Here is a 7,999-nt window from a genome sequence, read left to right on the forward strand (position 1 = left end):
TCCTCACTCGCTGTCGTCAGCACCAGCAGGAGACCAGGTCATTCTGGTACAAAAAATAATGCGTCGGATGGAAATGGAACTTTAGCAAACTATTTGCTGATAACAAATCGCAATTTTACACGGGATAAAACGCACTGTAGCTCATTCTGATCGTTGGAGAGGCAGAGAAACGCCAGGCAGTTCCTCATTCGATGAGTGAATTCAATTTTGCATGGAGTTCGTTCGACACCAAGATTAAAAAGACAGGCGACAGCGGTTGAAAATGAAAAGTGAGCGATACCAAAAATTCTGAGTGAATTCTCGTTCCACTCGTAAATCGAAGTAGAAGTTTAGAAGACAAAATTCTGCCCCGCAAAACGCAGATGAGGTTTTTCCCTGACATCTGTTAATAATACAGGTAGATGCGATTCGATTGTCACCGTGGTTGGCATTCAAAGACTGAAAATGGGTCCAGCCTGCACAAATCTAGGAATCTTGTTGAACAATTGAAACAGTTGAAAAATTTCAAAAAATGAAACCTCCGAACGATATGATCCAGTCGGTGTACAGAAAAAATATCTAATGGGCAGCAATCTGACTGCCACATACGTTGATTTTTCTGGATGATCTTGTCGAATTGGAATAATCTATGGCTAATAACGCGAATGCATTTCATGTTAAATGGCAAACCATTTCTCCCAGAGAATTCAGCGATTAGTGTCGATGTGGACATCTTCTAGCGTTTGGGAATTGATAGCGACCTAGGTGTTATTATACGGTGGGGTACAATATTTTGTGCGCATATTGGAAAACGTATCAGCTTTTCATTGTATCATTTTTATCGTTTTCAAAACCATTTCACTGATCATGGCCGATGGACAACACACGGAAAACTATCTCAATTGACTCATAGTTGGCCATGATGTTTTTCTAGGCATTAATTGATACTTATGTAAAGAAAGTGTACAAAAATTTACACTATGTGTTAATAGACGCTGATCCATAGTGTAACTACGAATTATAATAATTTTTTCGATTATTTGCAAATGTTCATCGTTTTTAAAACCATTTCACCGATCATGGCCGATCAAGATGTGATTGAATTACAATAACTGACTACAAAGCTGAATACTAATCATGATTTGTCAGGTGGTTTAAAGAAAGATGCGAATGTAGAAAAAAAAGCTTCATACGACTTAAATGGTTTGTAGTTATATTATATATCAGTGTATATTAACACCTGTCTCTCTGTGTTTTGTTTTGCTTATTTCGTTGACATCAGTGCGAATTAATACTTCGAAATACATCATGGATGGTCAACAATTTATTGAGATTGTCCTCTAAAGGTCGGTCAACAGTCAACAAACTGATTAAAGAATCGACATTTCGAGTTGATATATGTAATCAGTTGCTCCCAAGGGCTTACTCCCCCTTCCCCCCACTCAGCCACCCATCCTATGGCTAAAATTCAACTGATTCGAGTCCAGTTGGGGAAAGACTCCCCCCTGCCCCCACTCCGGCACCCAACCAATGGCTAAAATTCAACTCACGCTTCGATCACATTAGTCCACAAAGAAGGGAATGCGGTTGGCTAAAACTAAGCAACCGGCGCTGGTACCTAGCAACTTGTTGGTTCCATGACGCTATTTACTATGGCTACGTGGGCCTCCACGGTCAGATGTTGGATTACACACCACCTAGAAGGCTACGCAGTGCTAATGACAGGACTGATACGCTGACTGTTCAAAACTGGCAGACGGCAGCTTATTGACGCTCATTTACTGTGTCAGTGGCAACCTACTGGAATTCGGCACCACAGTGGCTAACGACTATTGATGATCCATCAGTTTTTCGCCCACAAATGTATCAGTTTCTTCGACAGCAGGAGGAAAGAGAGGCGAGACGATCTTCTGCCTCAGACTTAGCGGACTATTTGGCTATTAGGCTATGAGACGACAAGACGAGTTTTATATTAATTCTGTGATGCAGCATCAGACAGCAATTGTTGTTGAAATACTATTTTACATAAAGCAATTATAAGTTCATACTCAACAGTACTTTGCACATTTATAATTTAAAGCTAGTATCAAAAATTTATCCTTACTTACTTTCTACTTTCTACCAAAGAGAGCATAAAGATGTAAATATTTTGTAAACATTACGGCACTTCGGTATTATACAATTTGCCAAATAAATAAATAAATAAATAAATAAATAAATAAATGAATAAATAAATGATTAAATAAATAAATAAGTAAATAAGTAAATAGTTAACCAACTCCACTTCCATTATCTGTGTCAAAAAAAAACCGGCGGTAAAGTGTTAATCTACACTGGTGTACATGAATGTGTTATTGGAAAAATTAATTTATAATTATAATGAATTCAGTGCATGAGTCAACAGGAGATTCTTCCGGAGAAGTCTTGTGTGCCGAATTGGTCAGAACAGCCTGAAAAAAAAAGACATATGAGAAATTTCTGCGTGATTGATAATGAAAAATGACATTGAAGAAATGCTAATATTGATGTACTGGCATTTACTGTGAACTCATATAAAAAATCTATGATGAAAATGTATCACTGTAGCCTAGGTGTCAACATACACTAGCGTGTACATTTTCCTTATTATAATCCACTAACTGGTGTCAGTATGCACCAATGCATAAAACAGAGATTACATCATGATACTCATTATTCAACTTACTTAATCCTCTGAATCTGCGGACTTGTCTGAAACCGTAGACTTGTCAACTGAAGGTGAGAGCCTTACGTTAGCCTCGTCGGGGTCTTCGTCCTTCTGGCCCTGATCGCAAATTTAAAACAATTATAACGTACTCTCAACGTGTTATTGTCATCATAAAAATTAAAAAAATATTTTTAAAAAAATTGCAATGTTTCAAATGTTTATTTATTTGTGTATTTTGCAATGAATTTTCAGAAAAAATAGATTTTATCAAGCATTCCAATTTTTCCTGACGGATAATTCCAAATTACCGCGCATGTAGAGTGGGGTATTGCTTCTTCCAATTTGCGGTGTTACGTTCCCAGCTGGTTCTCTGCTTTCTAGATGGCGGGTCCGTTGCCCGTGGAGTGCAAAACCACTCTGCTGTTGCGTAGACAGCTAGTTACAATTAGGGTCGCTAGATGAGTCGCCATGTTCCCTAGATTTTAGTGGAAATTAGAATATAGAATAATTATTTGGAGAGATTGATTGAGCATTTAAATATTCAATTAAAGAAGAACCATGTATTTTATAATTTCCCCAATTATCAAAGGGTTCAATGTGTTCGTGAGGTATTCCATGAGGGTATTTCCCCCGCAGCTACAGCTTCTAGCCACATGTTGTTTTCCCCGATTTAATTGTCACCTTTCCCCGATTTTTGAGTATTATAAATCTCTTCGGAATTTCGGGAATATTCTTTAATCCTCCTTTACGATTTCGAGCCATTCTCAACCCTTGAAGGTTTTATTTATTTCGCTGGGGTTTTTGAGAGTTATAAAATCTATTCATGTTGTGCCAGTCTTCAATTGATTTATCTCCGCCAGAGTATTTTGGAGTTTTTGCTTCCCTTTGGTTTATGATTTAATCCCATCCATGTGTCGAGGGTTGAAGCGAGGCGCGGGGCCTCTTTACCTGAAGTTGGAATTTCCCATCGTGACGCTTGAGTCTCTCCCCCTCTCCCCTCTCTCACTCCCCTTTGGTTGACCACCGCCCTCAAGATGCATTTTCGAACTTATTGCAAAATGATTCGTTGAACCTCCTCTACCCCTCAAATTGGTGACACCTCATGGATGCTTGAACGAGAGGAGAGTTAGAAGAGAAAACTGAAATTGTAATTACTCCTATCCCAAGTGTTGAGAAGTACAGATCTGACTAATTGTGAAATTGAAATTTAAGAAGAGACAATATTGTGAAGATCGACGAATAATTTGATTGTGGAAATAATGTGAACTCGAGTTTGGATTACTGAAGACTTAATTAAATACAAAGAATTATTTGTGTGATTTAAATCTCTGTTCGTGTTAAACTTTATTTCGAATATCCCGCGCTTATAAAGCAGAGCGCTTCAGCGCTCCACGGGCAAACGAACCCAAAAGGAATTAAAATCTGGGGGGACGAGAATTGTACGCAACACTGCTCCACAAGTGCGGAAATTTTTAGTAAAATAAATGTACACGAACACCAATTTATGCGATAATCCAATTGAAATGTTTTTAATGATTTAGTAAACTCAGGAGATGTTTTATAACAACACTTTGAACTCTTTAAAGTTGAGAAGACGATAACAATTTTCACTCGAACTTCTCTTATCCACGTATGGGGTGGATCTGATCTTAAAATTACTCTCTCAAAATTAGTCTGAGTCTTGCAAGTTCAAGGCCACTCTCCAGTGGAAGGAGTAGGGGACCAATCATGACCCAAAACTCATTGGATGGGGTTGGTCTCACACCCCCACAATCGCACGCGCTGGGCCCAGCCTCAACTCTCTAGTCTACGTGACAAACAAAGGGCCTCACATGTGGTTTTTAGAGAGAGACAGAAAATACATGAATTTCACTTGAGGAAAATAAACTGTCTCCAGGAAAAGGTTTTATGATTCAAATGGTTCAATGTGTAGTTTGAATTGTACGCGAAAACTCTGTAAGAAAAAACAATACAAAGAGCCTTTATTTTCGGGTGGCCAGAGCAATGTCAAGAGGACTGAAGATTTATAATCATTTTCCTGTTTACGAGTTTCTGCGTTTACTTTCTAAAAGTCTGTTGCTTCTCTTCTTTCCAACCGTGAGAATGTTTCAACTGACGTAATTAAACAAAATAATAAAATATATTTAAATAAAGAATTTAAATTGCAGCGGCTTAATTTAGTGATATAATGGCGGTCATAGGGACCCTACGTCATAACTAGCGGTATACGCGACAGCGGCGCCACTTTCTGACTGGAGCGCCACCGGTCCAGTCAGGATGTCATGAATACTTCGACACAACCATGAAGTCAGAAAAAGAAGAAGAAGAGGCTCAGAGAGAAAATTATTTTCAATTGATGTTGCCAAAATTTTCAAAATCAGAATGGTAATTACTCATTTTTTAACATTTTTCGAATTAGATTTCCAAATTTCGCATTGTGAAGTGTCACCTTTGAACGTTGTTGTGTTACCCTGTACCCAGAGTGAGGTTGGTTCTCAATTCATTTCTGTTTCTGTCACAGAATTGGCTTTGGCCAGGGTCAGGTCGGTGTAATATATTACGCGTCTGGCGCCTAAAAAAAAACTCATTGACGAAAATTCATTTCGTCAGGGAGTTTCTTTTTAGGTACTAGCCACGTGAGATATTTTTCGCGTTCGAGGCGTCTAAAAATCGTGTTCCTGACCGAACGAAGTGAGGTCAGCGTACGATTTTTAGGCGCCGAGACGCGAAAAATTACTTCATGTAATTTATGTTACCTCCCTGTGGAAAACAATTGATTGGCAAGCATCATCCACAACAATTACAACAATTAAGTAACAGTGAAAAATGTAATTTTCAATTTCACAATAGAAAACTCATTAGAAATTTCACAATATTGTACACCGGTCTACGTTAACACCTCAGCGCAAAAAAAAGATTTTTTTCTTCAATTTCCAGTTGGTCAAAAATTGCATAAAATTTGCCAAATCGTCTCTTAAATGAAGTTAAAGTTTTAGTTTTTATTTTCAAATATTAAGGTTAATGGAAAAAATTTCACAATAGAAAACTAAAATTTTGTCAAAAATTTTCAATTTTGCACTGAAAAATAAAAATTGTGCACGTAGTAGACCAATTGTAATCGTCATTATTGAAAATTGGAATTTGACAATTTTTATTTCTATTTTTGTTTACATATTTTGAGTCAATGTACATTGTGATATTACAAATCAAATGTGAAATTTAAATTTTGGATTTGTCACGCAAAATTTGAAATTTAATTTTTTTTCTGCGCAAATTGCAAAATTTCTGAAGTAAAATGTATAATTATAATTTTCAATGTGCCATTTGAGTTCTAAATTTTTTCGCCACAAAATTCAAAAGTAAAATTTTTTTGTGTAAAATTCAAAATTCAAAATTTTTGGTGTAACATTTGAAATTGCTAGTCTTTCGCGACAAAATGCAAATATTCTGGCACGAAATTCAAAATTGGATGTTTTTCGAAAAAAAAAATTTCTAGAAATGGTCTTTGATTTTCCGGGGCATTACAACAAATAAATTCACACAAATTTTCTTTTTTGGTTTGTTTTTCAAGATTGCTGTTTTAGCTATCAACAACACAACGATCCGGTTCGGGTCAAAACCATTCACGATCGGATCCTCTGAGACATGCTCTTTGCGACTCCAAAACGATGTACGTTCACATCTTGTTCTTTCTTTTTTTATCCCTGTTATTTAATATTTGACAAATGTATAACGGTAATGACGAATAACAGCAATAAAAATCTTTGTTTAGGATATCGCACCCCAACATTTGCTGCTGGAACTGTCGCCAGTAGGTTTCCTTACATTGAAGGTGTTGACGACCAAAACAGTGGTTAAACTGAATCAGGTACGTGTATTAAAGATCTGATTCTATTCCGTTGGACTTTGATCAATTCTCTTCTTTTGTTCTTTTTGTTCATTCAATGAAAGTAAAAATTAAAAAAAAAATTGTGCTTTGAGAACTCGCCCATCCAGCACATTCTTCGCATTTTATCGATTTTCTGATCGATTTTTTTTTCACAGTGCCCTCTGATACCCTTCAAAATATATCCTGTGTTTACCATCGGTTACCTGTCCATGGGCAAGACACATGGCTGTTTGGGGGTGGTTTAGGATAATAAAATGTTCACAGTAGCAGAAAGAATCCATGCGATCTCTACAACTTCTGTCTGTGATCTCAGTAAAACAGCGAAGCTCGTACGTGAGGGAAGAAAGCGTAAAAACAAGACCCAACACGATATTCCGTTGAAGAAACCAAAAATGTAAGAAGTTTTTCTGCACTTTTTTTTTCATGTTCACCACAGACGATCTTATTTATTGTTCATTGTGTTGTACACTGTTACACATAGGTCTTCGAGATTGCAGTCTTGCTCCACCGAAAAAACTCTGACGAGCTGAAATTCTGAGGCTCACTGTCGATTTTTACAAAAAGCTTTTTTGGCCACAGTGCACGGACAGTGACAGGTAATGAAGCGATGTGTTTAACTCACCAGATTTAAAATCAGAAGAATTCATGAATATTGTACATTTGTGCAGATTGTACGTGTGAAAACGCAAATTCACCAGCATCATTGATCCGCTTCAAAGAGCGGTGCACGGAGTACATACCTGATGTCAAAAAGAATCATGATTTTACAAGTTCGTGCAGTTGTCGACTCCACTCACAAATGCTGTAATTTACTCTTTTATAAACCTTGTAGATAAAAAGTATAGAACTTTCTAGATAAAAAGTATCGAAGTGTCTCTTCACACACGCCATGGTAAATTTTTCAAAATTTCCCATTACACCAAAACATATTGTGACGCATTTTGTGAATTTACTGTGGATCCACCAGGGTGGCCATAGAACCTGGAAACCTGGAAAAGTCATGGAATTTCATTTTATATAGAAAATACCTGGAAAAGTCATGGAATTAATATTTTAAAATAAAAAATAAAACTTTAACTTTATTTAAGAGACGATTTGGCAAGTTTTATGCAACTTTTGACCAACTGGAAATTGAAGAAAAAAAAATCTTTTTTTGCGCTGAGGTGTTAACATACACCGGTGTACAATGGTTCTGCATCAAGAGCCCATTCTATCGTTCCAACGAATTTTTGATTTTTATTGTATTATGTAATAGTTAATAAATTTTAATTCATTAACCATACTATTTGAAAATAAAAAATAAAAGTTTAACTTCATTTAAGAGACGATTTGGCAAATTTCATGCAATTTTTGACCAACTGACAACGGAAGAAAAAAAATCTTTTTTTGCGCTGCGGTATTAACATACACCATTCGTTTCAGCAAGGTCATTTAACTCATTAACG

The 7,999-nt window shown here is 36.6% G+C and overlaps 1 long non-coding RNA gene across 1 annotated transcript; it reads left to right on the forward strand.

Moving 5' to 3' along the window:
• The first annotated feature begins 5,211 nt into the window (after positions 1 to 5,211).
• Positions 5,212 to 7,435, forward strand: LOC107045597. The gene is made up of 6 exons (XR_001461462.1): positions 5,212 to 5,493; positions 6,237 to 6,335; positions 6,438 to 6,533; positions 6,710 to 6,948; positions 7,036 to 7,150; positions 7,223 to 7,435. It is a non-coding gene; the product is annotated as an uncharacterized LOC107045597 (long non-coding RNA).
• Positions 7,436 to 7,999: the final 564 nt, after the last annotated feature.

This window comes from Diachasma alloeum, unplaced genomic scaffold (assembly GCF_001412515.2).
Source record: "Diachasma alloeum isolate Michigan unplaced genomic scaffold, Dall2.0 Dall_scaffold_01014, whole genome shotgun sequence".
Lineage (NCBI taxonomy): Eukaryota > Metazoa > Arthropoda > Insecta > Hymenoptera > Braconidae > Diachasma > Diachasma alloeum.